The sequence below is a fragment of the Centrocercus urophasianus genome, unplaced genomic scaffold (genome assembly GCF_019232065.1).
Source record: "Centrocercus urophasianus isolate 14NV4802_14NV808 unplaced genomic scaffold, USGS_Curo_1.0 seq_12, whole genome shotgun sequence".
Classification (NCBI taxonomy): domain Eukaryota; kingdom Metazoa; phylum Chordata; class Aves; order Galliformes; family Phasianidae; genus Centrocercus; species Centrocercus urophasianus.
Window position 1 is genome coordinate 15,864,772 of NW_024884364.1, and position 12,985 is coordinate 15,877,756.

General features: G+C 43.1%; 1 protein-coding gene across 1 annotated transcript in view; it reads right to left on the bottom strand.

Annotated features, from left to right (window-relative positions):
- Positions 1 to 12,985, bottom strand: part of POU2F1 (POU class 2 homeobox 1) — a 109,378-nt gene that overhangs the window by 95,854 nt on the left and 539 nt on the right. The window lies entirely within an intron of this gene.

The window sequence follows — 12,985 nt, forward strand, 5'->3', positions numbered from 1 at the left end:
CCATGTGACTAAAAAGTTGGGGTTTTCAGTTAGCAATTTTTCATGCACTGTTATGCCAGTTTGTCATTAAGAAAGCTCTATTCCTCCCAATAGCTTACTGTTTAGAAATGAACTCAAAAAACATAGCAGCTAAATTATGAAGTGCTATGCTGAGAAGCACGTAGACCTCAGTAACAGAAGATTCAGCAATCAAATTGTATCAGTACTCTCAAATTAATAAAACAGGCATTGCACGCAGATAAACAGTCTGCATTTTTAGGGAAAAAAAAAACAACATATAGAGATTTTAATTCAAGCTATCTTAGCAATAACATGTTCATACTGATTAAAGAAAATACCTACTAAGCACAACTGTTACCAGCATAAACCAGCACATCTTCAAGTCGGTAATGGGAACAATAGCACCTGCAACAGCATTTTACAGTCATCTCCGTATTAGAAGCTTATTACAACATCTCCATCACATTTGTAACTCCGGTTGCAGCATGCCAGAATTCAACTTCCACAATAAGCTCATCAGAAATGACAAGATACATATTTTTTTTTCTTCCTCGTCTGCAGAGACAACTGCAACTTTAATTTTCCAGATGTTTTCATCTTCCTTGCAGGCTGCCTGCGACATTCTCCCATTTGCTGGTGGATGATTTCAAGTCTCCATCTTTCTTCAGAGGAAGAAAAATGTGAAGAGGTCATTTAATTCTAACCTCCGATAAATGGATGGATGCTCAATACAATTTAATGCAAATGATAACCACAGTACTAAGCCACGAGAAGAAATCCACACACCCTACATTTTCTCCTTTTTTAAGCACGCTGAAAGGCTAATAACAACAAATTTCAGTCCTACAGACACCACCTTTGTTGAACTGAAGCAAAGGTGAACAATCTTTCTCTTGCCAATGCAAGATGTTAGAAAAAAATACCTGGCATGCCACTTAAACATACTTTGTGCTACTCAGTGATAACATAAGAAGTCTGACGGCCTAGAAATCTCAGGCAACCTCCAAGTTAAGCCATTAAGCCAGCATTAAACAGACACTTGGTTATCCCAACAAACTAAAAGCACCTCAGTTAAGCTCAGTGTTTTTAATCACATTTTATTGGAGGCTAAATTCGGAAATCCTATCACTTCACAGACGTGAGAAAAAGGCTAAATACTTCTTTTTTACTATCAGAATGCAGCAGAGAATGCCACACTGAATGCAGCCAGCACTGCTACCTGTGAAATGAAATGGAGGTGCGCAACCCAGCGACAAATGGAAATGCTCAGGGAGCAGAAACAGCTGACCATTTCCAAAGGCTGATGGGCAGGAAGTTTCCTGGTACAACCTGCAGGTCAACAAACCCTTAAATGAGAGCAGGAAAACATTTTGCCTGCTTCAGGAAAGAATAGGACAAAGAAAGGCAAGCCAGAATTGAACAAATTCTTCTGGGAGAAGATGCAGCAGATCACTACTATGCTCCCATTCTAGTTTTAGAAGTACAAGCATTCCTCTCAGCTAGCTACAAAAGCGTTTTCCTCTCCATTCACAACACATCAGCTTTTGGGGCTAACGCAGCTAAAAAGGTCAAGATAAAGGCAGACGTAATATCCCAGGTTTGGGGGGTGAATTTATAGTAAGCAGCCATTAGGTTTCATTTGAGAGACCTGGAGCACGTTAGTTGCTGTTACTGAATAAACAAGCCCCGGGATCACACAGAGATGCTTATCACCGTGCCAGAGCTGAGGAAAGCCGAGAATAGAGTAGACTGCAGTGAAGTCACTGCCCTGAATTCGTGACATCATAATTGTTTCCATGGCAACTGGCTGTCTCAAGCACCGGCCCTGCCTCTGCCGCAGAGCCACGGCGCACCTGTGCCGCCACAAAAGAAGCCTCCTTATCCACACACACCTAGTCAGCAGCACGGGAAATAAGATATTATGGAAAGCAAATTGCCTTTCAATGCCTCGTTTTGTCCATCTGGTTTGCGACTTGTTTAAACGCTCAGGCACACAGAAAGAGGCCTGGTGAAGTATACATGCGATGAAAAGGGCCTAACTGAAAAAGTGATGTTTTTCTTCCACAGAAATGCTGATTTTTTCAGTATGGAGTAATTTTTTTATTTGTACTTTCCTCTCTCTGTGCATACATCTGCAGCCACATACAACAAACCTATGCTCCAATAGGAAACACGGGGCAAGAACTCCCAGGGACAACAAACAAACATTCGTTTTCTAAGCCGGACAGCCAGTGCACGTGGGACTGTCACACAGCAGAACACAGCAGCAGCCAGCACGCTGAGAGCCTAGCCCTCCTTTTGTTTAAGGGCCGCCCCAGCAGAGCCTTCCACCACCGGTGGTTGTTTCCAGTGCTCACTAAATGCAGTGCAGGGATCTGCAGGGCTCTGGCAGCAGCCACCAAGCAGTCTGCTCAGAAATCAAATATCATCCTTTTCCTCTAAGCTGGCCTTTCTTGTGTGTGCTCCCCCGAGTTTTCATATCATGTAGTAATCCCACGTCAAATGTTGCACAGTTCAGCCTTGAAGAGTTGATGAGAACCAAAGCAATCATTTCCAAACAAATTTTAACAAGTAGATCACAGCATGTAGCGAAGTGTATTTATTTGCTACCTCAGTGGTTCTTAAAAACAATCCCTAAGATTTTTGCCAGACCAAAGAATGTTTCCATATGCACCGAGTCAATCAGGCTACCGAGTTCCAGTGTGCACTGGTCAACAGCTTCTAAGAAAACAGCAACATCTTTGTTATCAATTAAACCACATTTCTATCCTGGCTTCATGCCTCGGTCAGACACTTTATTGCTATCCACAACACTGATTACAGCAAAGGCAAAGGACAGAAGTACTGAAGCAGTCTGCCTGTCCAGCACCTACATTTTATAAAGCTTGTCACAACAAACAACTACACACAAAGCTGACACTGCAAGCGAGGTGAGGAGTTTAGATACAGGTAATTAGTAGACAGCTGCATCCACAACATTTGTCTCCCATGTTCTCCTGATATTAACACACATAACCAAGAATGACAGCTACAACTTGGATGACAGTGTCACAAAAATCCCTAACCAACCTGTCACAGAATTAAGCCTGTTCAAGAAACAACTGCCCATAGCAGCCTACATATTACAAGAAAACTGTTAATCATACCAAGCTATTCCCTGCTAATGAAAGGCACGTTCATTTCTCTACCTTCCAAGTGTTTGTTTTTCTAAAGCCTTAGGGACAGATGCTGCCTTTGGTGATTATTACTTGTGTATACAGGCACATAGCCTAATACATAAAACACAGTCAATACAACTGCCACAAACTCAGAAAACTGAAAGCAGTGAACTGATAAAACCTCAAGCAAGTCATGCCAGAAATGCAGATAGATTTCTCAACTTCTCTATAATAATTCCAAGCTTCTTTAAGTGTCTGTATTATACAGTCCAGACACACCTGTGATGAGAATATACGACAAATGGCAATGACACCTCCTCCCTCATTGTAAATAGAGCATTTCTAGCTCAGATCCACACCACGTGAAATCAGAACTCCAATAAATAATGAAGATACTGCTCTGCCTGCAGTTAATTTTGCATTTAGAGAGACTGACAGATTAACCGATCCCTTAAGCAACTAAGAACTAACGCTTCTTCTCTGAGTGCGCACAGAAAATGACAGATTGTCTCAAGACTTTGGAAAGAGTTTTTCATGCAACTTTGAAGTGATCTTGCTGAATGAGGTTTATCCCACCAACAATCCTTCCGTTAATCCTAACCTTCTCACAAGTTAATGCTACATATGGAGAATGAGAGGACAGAACTGCTGGCACACCTTTGTATGCAGTATTTTTAATTCATATTATTAATCAATACTATTGAAGGAGCAACAATTGAAATTGTTTTCTTAAGATCTTTAGAGATGCCTAAAACACTTGCAAACCTGACAAACCTGACCTGACCACACAGTGCAGAAACACTCCCTGTTCCTCCTATCCCCCCACAAACCAAGGTGAGAAACTCTGTATTCAAACTACCACATAGCAAATCCTTCCTACTACTGAAGAGCTCATTACCCAAAAATCACAGAAAACTGAAGTTAAAAAGTACTTAACTTCAATGCTATATACTTTAAAATTAGCCGTTAGCTTAAAAATAGCTAGTTTGCTAGAGATATTATTAAAAATGCGTTGCAAGACCTTCCTGGGTCCGTTTTCAATTTTAACTATGTTGAGAACGACATTAACGAAGTAGTTTTTCCAACACAAGCATGGTTCAGTCACATTCTCAGGAAGTTTTATGACACTGGGCTTTAGTCAGTCCTCAGCGTATTTTGAACACGTCCCTGCACTGCCACAGAAGGGAACCATATAAGGTGCAACTGTGATGGAACTAGGTTACCAAATGAAAATGCATCATTAAAAACAATTTCACCTCTTGGAACTCTGAAGGGAGATTATTCTTTACAACACCACTGCTTCCTGCTGCAATGAGAAAAGCAGCAGCCTCCCACTAAAGAAATTTCAGAATTATGCAGATTTCTGCAGCCTGTGCCTGTAGGATACTTCTGGAAGACACTCAAGACCCTCACAAAGTTGAGAATCTACTCAGCAGTGGATTCTTCGTATGCTGCAGTAACAGAGGCTGAATCTTTAAAACATGAACCCCTTCCATCTTCCCCTTATCTTCATGAGGTATGACAGCAAAAGGAGCCTCCAATTCTCTACTTCCCATACAAGCAAACAAGAAAAACATAAGAGCAACACCTAGATTGCTTTACAGAGCTGCATATGTTCAGGGCATCAGAGAACATCATCTTTCCAGAACTCTTACGGTGCTGATGAGCTCTTTAGGGTAGGAAAAGAACAACCTATGAAACCTAAAATGAACTGAGAGATAAGCGAGAAGTCTATTCTCTTTTTGTTTGAAAGAAAAGAAAGATCAAAAATCACCATACTGGCTCACATGCAAGATACACCTGACCTCCTCCAACAGCAGACTCCTGATGTAAAACCAGGGTAAACAGAGACAGCGCCTTTGGTTACGTTCCCAAAAATGTAAGGACGTTCTTCTCTGTGGTTGCCTGAGCTGGATGTGAAGAACAATGTGCAACAGAGTGTTTAGACCTTCCTTGTACTCTACCTTGCACAGGCAAAATAACACATAAGCAGCAGAAGTTCAGATATCTGTTTTCTAGATTACACTTCCATCTGACATCTCCTCTTCTGACAATTTGCATAAAAATCCCTACAACTGCTGCTACTTCTGCATCGTTTTCTAGCACAATGCTTGGCTAACTCTGATAGAAAGTGGTGCAGCCAGGCTATAACTGAATTGGAACAGCAAGTAAAGATGACTTTACAACTTTCTTTTTTAAGGGAACCTACTAAGTACCAGACAAACTCACAATTTACACTGTAAGTTCAGATCAACACATTTAATAAAAAAGAATGACCAGACAGCCACATTTCTAACACTGAGAAGAGACATCTTCATTCAGACTCAAGCACTGACAGCAGGTTACTGCTCCCTTTGCTCTCCCTACCTCCAGTTTCTCCATGCAATGCTACCCAATTTCTGCCAGAAGCTAGGGCAGTTTTACATAGCCTTTATCAGAACAGACAATAATCCAGAAAGTGACAGCCCAGTACTCTCCCTGCTTATGTTCCCACTTCTTTTTGGCAGCAACCCCCTCTTAAATTGGATTAAGCGTAACATGAACTGTACCCTCAGGTACGATGACAAAGCAACTCAAACGATCCCTCACTCACAGATTTCAATCAGAATTATCTGGGCTTCTCCAGGCAGCTAAGACCACAGCCTTTGCTAACCTCACTAATTTCAACCTGAATGGATTAGACAACGCTCATGTGGGCAGACCCAACAGATGCAAGGGAACAGCAAACTCCAACAGTCAGAAGCAATGATGTGCCTACTGCTACAATTAGAAGAATCCATTCACAGCCCAAGCTTTCCAGCACATTTCCCAAAGGGTGTGCACACATGCATGTAGAACACAGTGGGAAGCACCGGTAGAAGCTGGTAGGGAGTTGGACAGCATTTTGTGGCATTTCCATCTCTCTGCAGCCTTCAGAATAACCAAGTGCCAATTCCGATTTAAACCTCCAGCTGAAAAACAGGAGCGATAACCTTCTGTACTAAAGACCAGCAGGTAAGAAGCAGAATTATGGAAAAATAGAAAGGCATCTTTGCAGCAGAAGTCCTGAAAGAAACTTAAAGCACATTTTTCATTCAGTAGACCATATTAACTAATACATAAATGAGTGATTCATCAGATGTCTGAGTCATTTTTACCTTTATTCACTGTATACTCCTCCCCTTGGGCTATATCCAAGCAGTATAAAGCTAAAACTCCACACTGGTATGGTCAGGCACAAATTACTAAGTCACATGGCATTTTTCAAATAAAACTGAATCATCAGAAGGACAAAGAGAACAAACAGCAAAGGAGCTCACTGCAAAAAGGATGGCAGCTTCCTAACAGCCCTTAAGCCCCAAAGGAAAGGAAAAGAATAACAAGCTACATCTCCATCCTCATTCAACAGGTTTTTGTGCATATATTTTAAGTGTTCTGTAGTATTTACAGTCTAAGTAATTCAGCTGTTCGTAGCTTTCTTTTCTAAAATTTCACGCTATGTCATACAGTGTGAAATACAGCTGTTTTATAAAGACTGCTAACACGCTACTTCATCCCCGTACAGCCAAAGCTGATCTCTGGGAAGAAGGACAGAAAAAGAGGAATGCTGAAAAAAAGTTCATTGTCACAATGACACAGTTTATTGAAGATGCATCTCTTTCAAACCCATCATGTTAAACGGCTGATATAGAGATGGGTATCAGACAAATTTAGCAAAAGGAACAGTGCTTGTAACTTCCTAGGTACCTTTGACAGTAAGCCCTTTGGAGCCACAGTCTCTCTCACTGTAGGCAACTCTGAAACAATGGGAACCACCTACAGCGTGGTCTGTTCAATTTTTATTTAAGAGTCTCTATCACAGCAGCCATTAACGCAGTCATACCTGTGACAACATATGCCATGCTCAATTGTCAACATCTGCTGGTTTCTAAGCTACTCATTTGCTGAAGTGCAGTTTCATCACCAATAACCTCTGTACCAGCCTATTGCTAGCATAGGAGGCCCAGCACTGTGCCCATGGCCACGCACTCCCATCACTTCCCTTGGGCTAGTGCCATCTGAGACCAAGTTGAGCCCACCGACTGGTTGAATGGTGTGAAGCACTGCACAAAGGTGAAGCTATACAGTGCAAGTAAGCAAAATAAAATACTTGCTGCTCCTGACAAGAGGAAACTTGACTCTTCTTCCTTCTTCCCCCTACTCAGTTTGATCCTCTCTCTCATGCTGTCCTTAATGGAACTGAAGGCTTTTGTTGAGCCAACTTCAATTCACAAACTTGCAATCTAAAATTATGTCAGGCTAGTTAATCCACCTGGTTAGCAAGCTAATCATCCTACAGCATCTTAGAAATCAGTATGCTAGAACTGGTGCCAAGCAAGTGGTATGATCACACAGACAAGAGCACAACACCCCATTTTACAAAGGCACATAGCAACAGGACAAGAGGAAATGGTTTCAAACGGGAAGAGGGTAGATTTAGACTACATATTAGCAAGAAGTTCTTTACTGTGAGGTTTGAGAGAACTGGAACAGGTAGGGCCAGCAGTGCTGTGGATGCCCCCTCCCTGGAGGTGTTCAAAACCAGGCTGGATGTGGCTTTGAGCAGCCTGGTCTAGTGGGAGGTGTCCCTTGTTTATAGCAGGTGATCTGAAAGGTCCCTTTCAAACCAAACCAGTCTATGATTTCCACCAACAGGAATGCCATCAGATAGAACTAGGAGAAGACTTGAGTCAACATACGCGCTTCTTGTCCCCTTCGTCCATTGGTGCTACAGTTTGTCTAACCACATCGCAAGCCAGTTCAGAGAGCTAAACCAACAAAAAACTTATTTTTAGCAAGGCGTGTTTTCTGCCAACTTAATTCCCCACACAAGCTCAGCAAAGGAATCAGGCGAGCATCTGCACAAGTGTGGGGAAGGGGACAGAAACACACAGGGGGAGGAGCCCAGACTCAGACTGATTTAAATTGCCACTGAAGTGCATACCCTACAGCAGATTCGCATCACGCCGTACGTAGTTAGAACTGACAGCAATCTGTGCCTTTACAACAGGAGGCCTCCAACACTGATGAGAGTACACAAACATGTCAGCACCGAAACATCCTAAGCAAAGTATAACCTGGACACAAGCTTATACAATTACATGCACGAGTAAAAGAGGTGCAGTATTATCCTCAGAAATGCTATGAAACATTAGCTAATTATTCCCTCAGCAACACTTCAGTGAAAACATTCTCTATCATTCCCATTATATGGATTTAGCCAAAACTGCAAAGCAAGCAAAACTGGTGACAAAGTCAAGATTGGAGCCCAGTAAATCCTCTACTCCAAACTACCACTTCATCACTCAAGTGTGCTGCTTATTAACCCTAAACTAGATCAATTAGCCAGTAGTAGTCCATTAAAAACAAAACCTTTGCGAACACCATGTAATGCATTAAAGAGGTCATAACTTCTAATATAGTTATGCTAACAAAAACAGATTTGCTATCTGTTTGTGAAATAAGAAGCTAGGAAAAGGAGTAACACTGACATTTTAAGTAATTATTTCTTCCAGAGAGAAGAATAAGCGTGCATGAAGCAGCGCGAGGGTCAACTCATACAAGAAATTTAACCCAAAGAACAATAGAAAGGAAAACGTATTTATGTGCGTGTTTTCAATTAGTTATTGTCAAATAGTTTCAAGTAAAACATGAGCAATTATTCAGTATACACTAACCAAGACTAGCATCTTTCCTTAAACATATCAGTTCTCCCCCACTCACTCCAGCAGAACCCACATTTAACTCGCTTTGTATTGCGGCGCAGCACAAAAGGGAAAGGAGTGGGAAAATTTGTCAACAGACAGCAAATCTCTGCAGCAGCAAACAGCACTGCAAGCCTACCCAGCAACATGACATGGTCTCTCATTCGTATCCCAGCACAAGCACCCAAACCAAGCACGCCGCATTTGGGACACTCCAGTCATCCTTAATTTTGTTCAACCCCTTTGAACAATAACTTTGTCACGGAGATTGAAGATGGGTCATGAAACAGTCATTTGCCAGGACCATCGCTGAATCTCTCCAGATAAATTCAATAAAAGCGTGAGTGTAAGCAGCTACCTAATTGTCAGCTGTATAAATTATCAATATCAAGATTGCTGTTTTATGGGCAACAACAGTTTAACGGGAATGGAAAGCATTGCTGGGAAAAAATAACTGGCTAGATATGCGTGTTAAACATGTTGCAATCAGACTGAAGTCCTGGACTGCAAGAGAGCCAAAATTTGATGAAAGCAAATGAATAAATTATTGCATAGTACAAACAACTACTGCAATTTTATCCAGAGAATCGAGAGAGAAAACAAATGTGTCTCTGGAAGAAACAAATGCTATTTATTTAATAGAAAAAAAAAAAAAAAAAGCAGGATGGCAGATCAACCAAACAAAAGCATTCTTGACAGGAGGGACAAAACATATACCTCAAAATTCTTCGCATCTTTGCATATTTGAACATAATGAAAACAGCCAAAAGGTGCCGCATTGAATTCGGATTTACCACTTGAACTTTGACAATGATTATTTAGGTGACAATGACAGTCAAGATCTCATTTTTCAGGGTATTATTAGGATCGACCAGGAGTAGGAACAACACAGCCTAAGAGACTTCTAACAGAGAATCTGTTGCTGCTTCACAGATTTAAAGGACAGATGGAGCTGAAGGTTACCTCACTGATTCCGTCAACTGAGGCAGCTCCACATCTCATCATCACTGCTCACTAAGACAAGCATCCAGAAACTATTCACATTCAGCATCAGGAAGTCAGTGTAACACTTACTTGCTTGAATTATTACTGTGGGCTAATCTTCGAGAAATTGTTAGTGACAGCAAATCTGAGATTTTTTCCTCCTAAGATGATAGGGTGGAAAGCTCAGGTTCTCTCCCTTTCCTTTGAGGAAGGGAGGAGTAACCCTCATTCCTACAGTTGATAATGTTACCATACTGACTTACATCTTCCCAATTCTGGTCTTCACGGGTAATAATACCGGCAAATCTTTCATCCAACCTGCTGCTAGACTGAAAGTTTTGGTCAATTTGAGAGGGGCTATGGGTGGGGGGGGGGTTCACGGGAGGGAGGAGGGGGAAGGGGGGGAGGGGGGCAAGGCAATACCACCTTGATAACTGAGCAAAGGCAACCAGACTGTACAACTGCTGAACAGGGAGGACAAGCCTTCTTGCTTTTGTCCCTGAGAACAGCTGTTCAGAAGACAGCAAAATACCAGAACATAACCCCCTTGCAACAGTTCGGAAGCACCAGGACAGCAGTACAACCACCCACCCTCACCGCAGCCAGGCAGTCCATGAGGCAGGAAAAAAAAAACCATTTCTTTTATTCTCTCGCCACTGGCAGACAGGATCCGACACCCATCCGTAGTGAAGTATAGAAGTCCTTGCTCAAGACTGAGAAATAATATCTCAGCATTAGTCCTAGCATCTTCCAAAAGGCAAAGACGAGGCCAGGGTTTCAGAAAGGAGACTTCCCACTAACACACTGCCGCAGGCTTCACTGCCAAAGACATTTCTATCTGCATCAAGCTGGATATTCCAGTACAATTTTGAGCTACAACACGGTCTCACAATGTGTTTGAGAGAAATGCATTTCTGTTTTGTCATGTAAATAACTGAACACAGAGCCACAAACCCCAGTCCAGCCATAAGGCTGCACAAGGCCACTGTCCAGTGTTCCATTCTATAAAAATTACTAAAACGTCAGGGACAAAGAAATTTTGTTTGCAAGACGCAATGTACATTTTTATCATCCCGGATAAAATATCTACAGTCTCAGCAGTGGTTAAATTGCTGCTATAAAGGAAATTGTCCTCAGATAAATGGTTTCCCTATGAGAAGGTTTCAGTGCTACACCTCACCCCAGGTCAATAAATCAAATTAACTGCACCTTGTCCTCTGGCCAATGACATCATCGGCTTGACCACATCTCGCGAAGCGAGTGCAAAAACATATGCTATTTAAGGCATGAAATCATATTACGGCTTTTTGTCCAGCCAGCCCCGGTGCTGTTGGGCTGTGAAACAGTCAGTCACCTCAACAGTCTCATTACCGCTTCCACTGATTTTTTTTTTTTCCTCTAGTATTCAAGGCCTGCCTTCGCCAAGGGTGAAGCAAAAAAGGATAAATAACCCGAGCCGTTATTTTTGTAAACCCAAACGCTTTTCATTAGCTGCAGCGTAGTATTTGGAGAGAAATTAAATTTAGAAGCCAACTGCAAAACAGACTGACCACACTTGCATAGGAACTCTCTTCTCACAGCGTTTCAGAGATGTTTACATGCTAATGGGAGCAGTTACTGGGAAGAGTCCTGCTGCTAGGTCCTTTTCTCCACGGGCTGAAAACAATGGTCACTAATGAAAACCTAGACAGCTTTATCCAGACCTGTGCCGCATACATGAATTTTTTAAAGTTGCCACCTCTTTCTAATAAAACAGTCCATTTGTTTTCTTTCTAAGTAGCCTCATATCTGGTTTAACACCGAATTACTGCAGACAATTTAAGAGGATTAATTTCAATTTCCACTTGGTGGTCTTACGCCACAATCGCTGCAAACTTATCTTCCTTCCTAGGCCCTGCGCTGCCTAGTGGCATCTTTTTTTCTTGAAAGCCAAATCTAAATGGGAAAAGAAAAAACCCACAGCCAACCAGAATAGTCAGATTCAAGCAACGACAAAAGCATCTGACACACAGCACTGCTAAACTGCATCCACACCAAGCAAAAAGAAAGCGAATAAGATTATCCTCAATGTATTCAATACTGTTTGTGTTCAGAGGGAGGAGAGCTGTTTGGATTTTGAGTGTGCCTTCAGCAGTTCTCCCAGTGCCAGGAAACGTAAATTAGGAGCAACTCTCCTTTAAGGAAAAGAAGCAAGGACAAAGGGACCAAAAATGCATAAGCCTCTGCAAAGCAAATATGAAAGGCACAGCTTTACAGTCCTGAGTTGCTATAAATTAAAAATAAGCTCCTTATTTAAAAGACATGAGTGTTTGAGAATCTATGAGCAGATCTGATGCTGCTCAGGCCCCAGGAGGGTTTTGTTTTTGCTGGCAGGGGTGGAGTGGAGGTTGGAGGGGGGGGGAAGGGGGAGGGGGTCATTTTGGTTATTAGTAAATAAATCAAGCAGCAGAGTGAGGCCTAGGCGCTGCCAGAGCAGCCAGGGCCCAGCTCCCCCTCCTCTCCTCACACCGCCTGGGTTTGATCTCGGGGCCCTGTGGGTTGCCAAGAAATTTTAAAAAAAGCGAGAGAGAGCGAGAAAGAAGAATCACATTGAACCACAAAAGCACATGGGGCGAATGTAAAATATAAACACGGCGTTGGGCTCTGAGTGGCTGTTATTAAAGGTCTGAATTACTAAACATGAGAGGCGGGGAAAGCCGGGCGGCCATTTCAATAATATAAACCTCCCCGAATTAGACATTATTCAAATGAGAGGGAGAAGGGAGAGGAGGGGGAGCGGGAGCCAGGCCCGCACCCCGCGCTGCCGGCACCGCGCCGAGCCCCCCGCACGGGGCCAGGGGAGGGGGCGGCGGGGCCGCACCCGGGGGGCTGCCCCGCTGGGGGCGGGGGGGGCAAAGGCGGAGGGGGAAAAAGGGGAAACTCCGCGCACCCCCCCGCAGCCCAGACGAGCGCTGCCCCCCCCCCCCCGCGGGGTGGGGGGGGGGGGGGGGGACGACGACTTTACAGATAAAGCCACGCCGCGCTCCCGCCCTCTCTCCTCTTCCCCCTCCCTCCCGGAGGCCATCCGCACCCATCCACCCCATGCCCGCGGGCTCTGGGGGAAATAACCCTGGCTAGGAG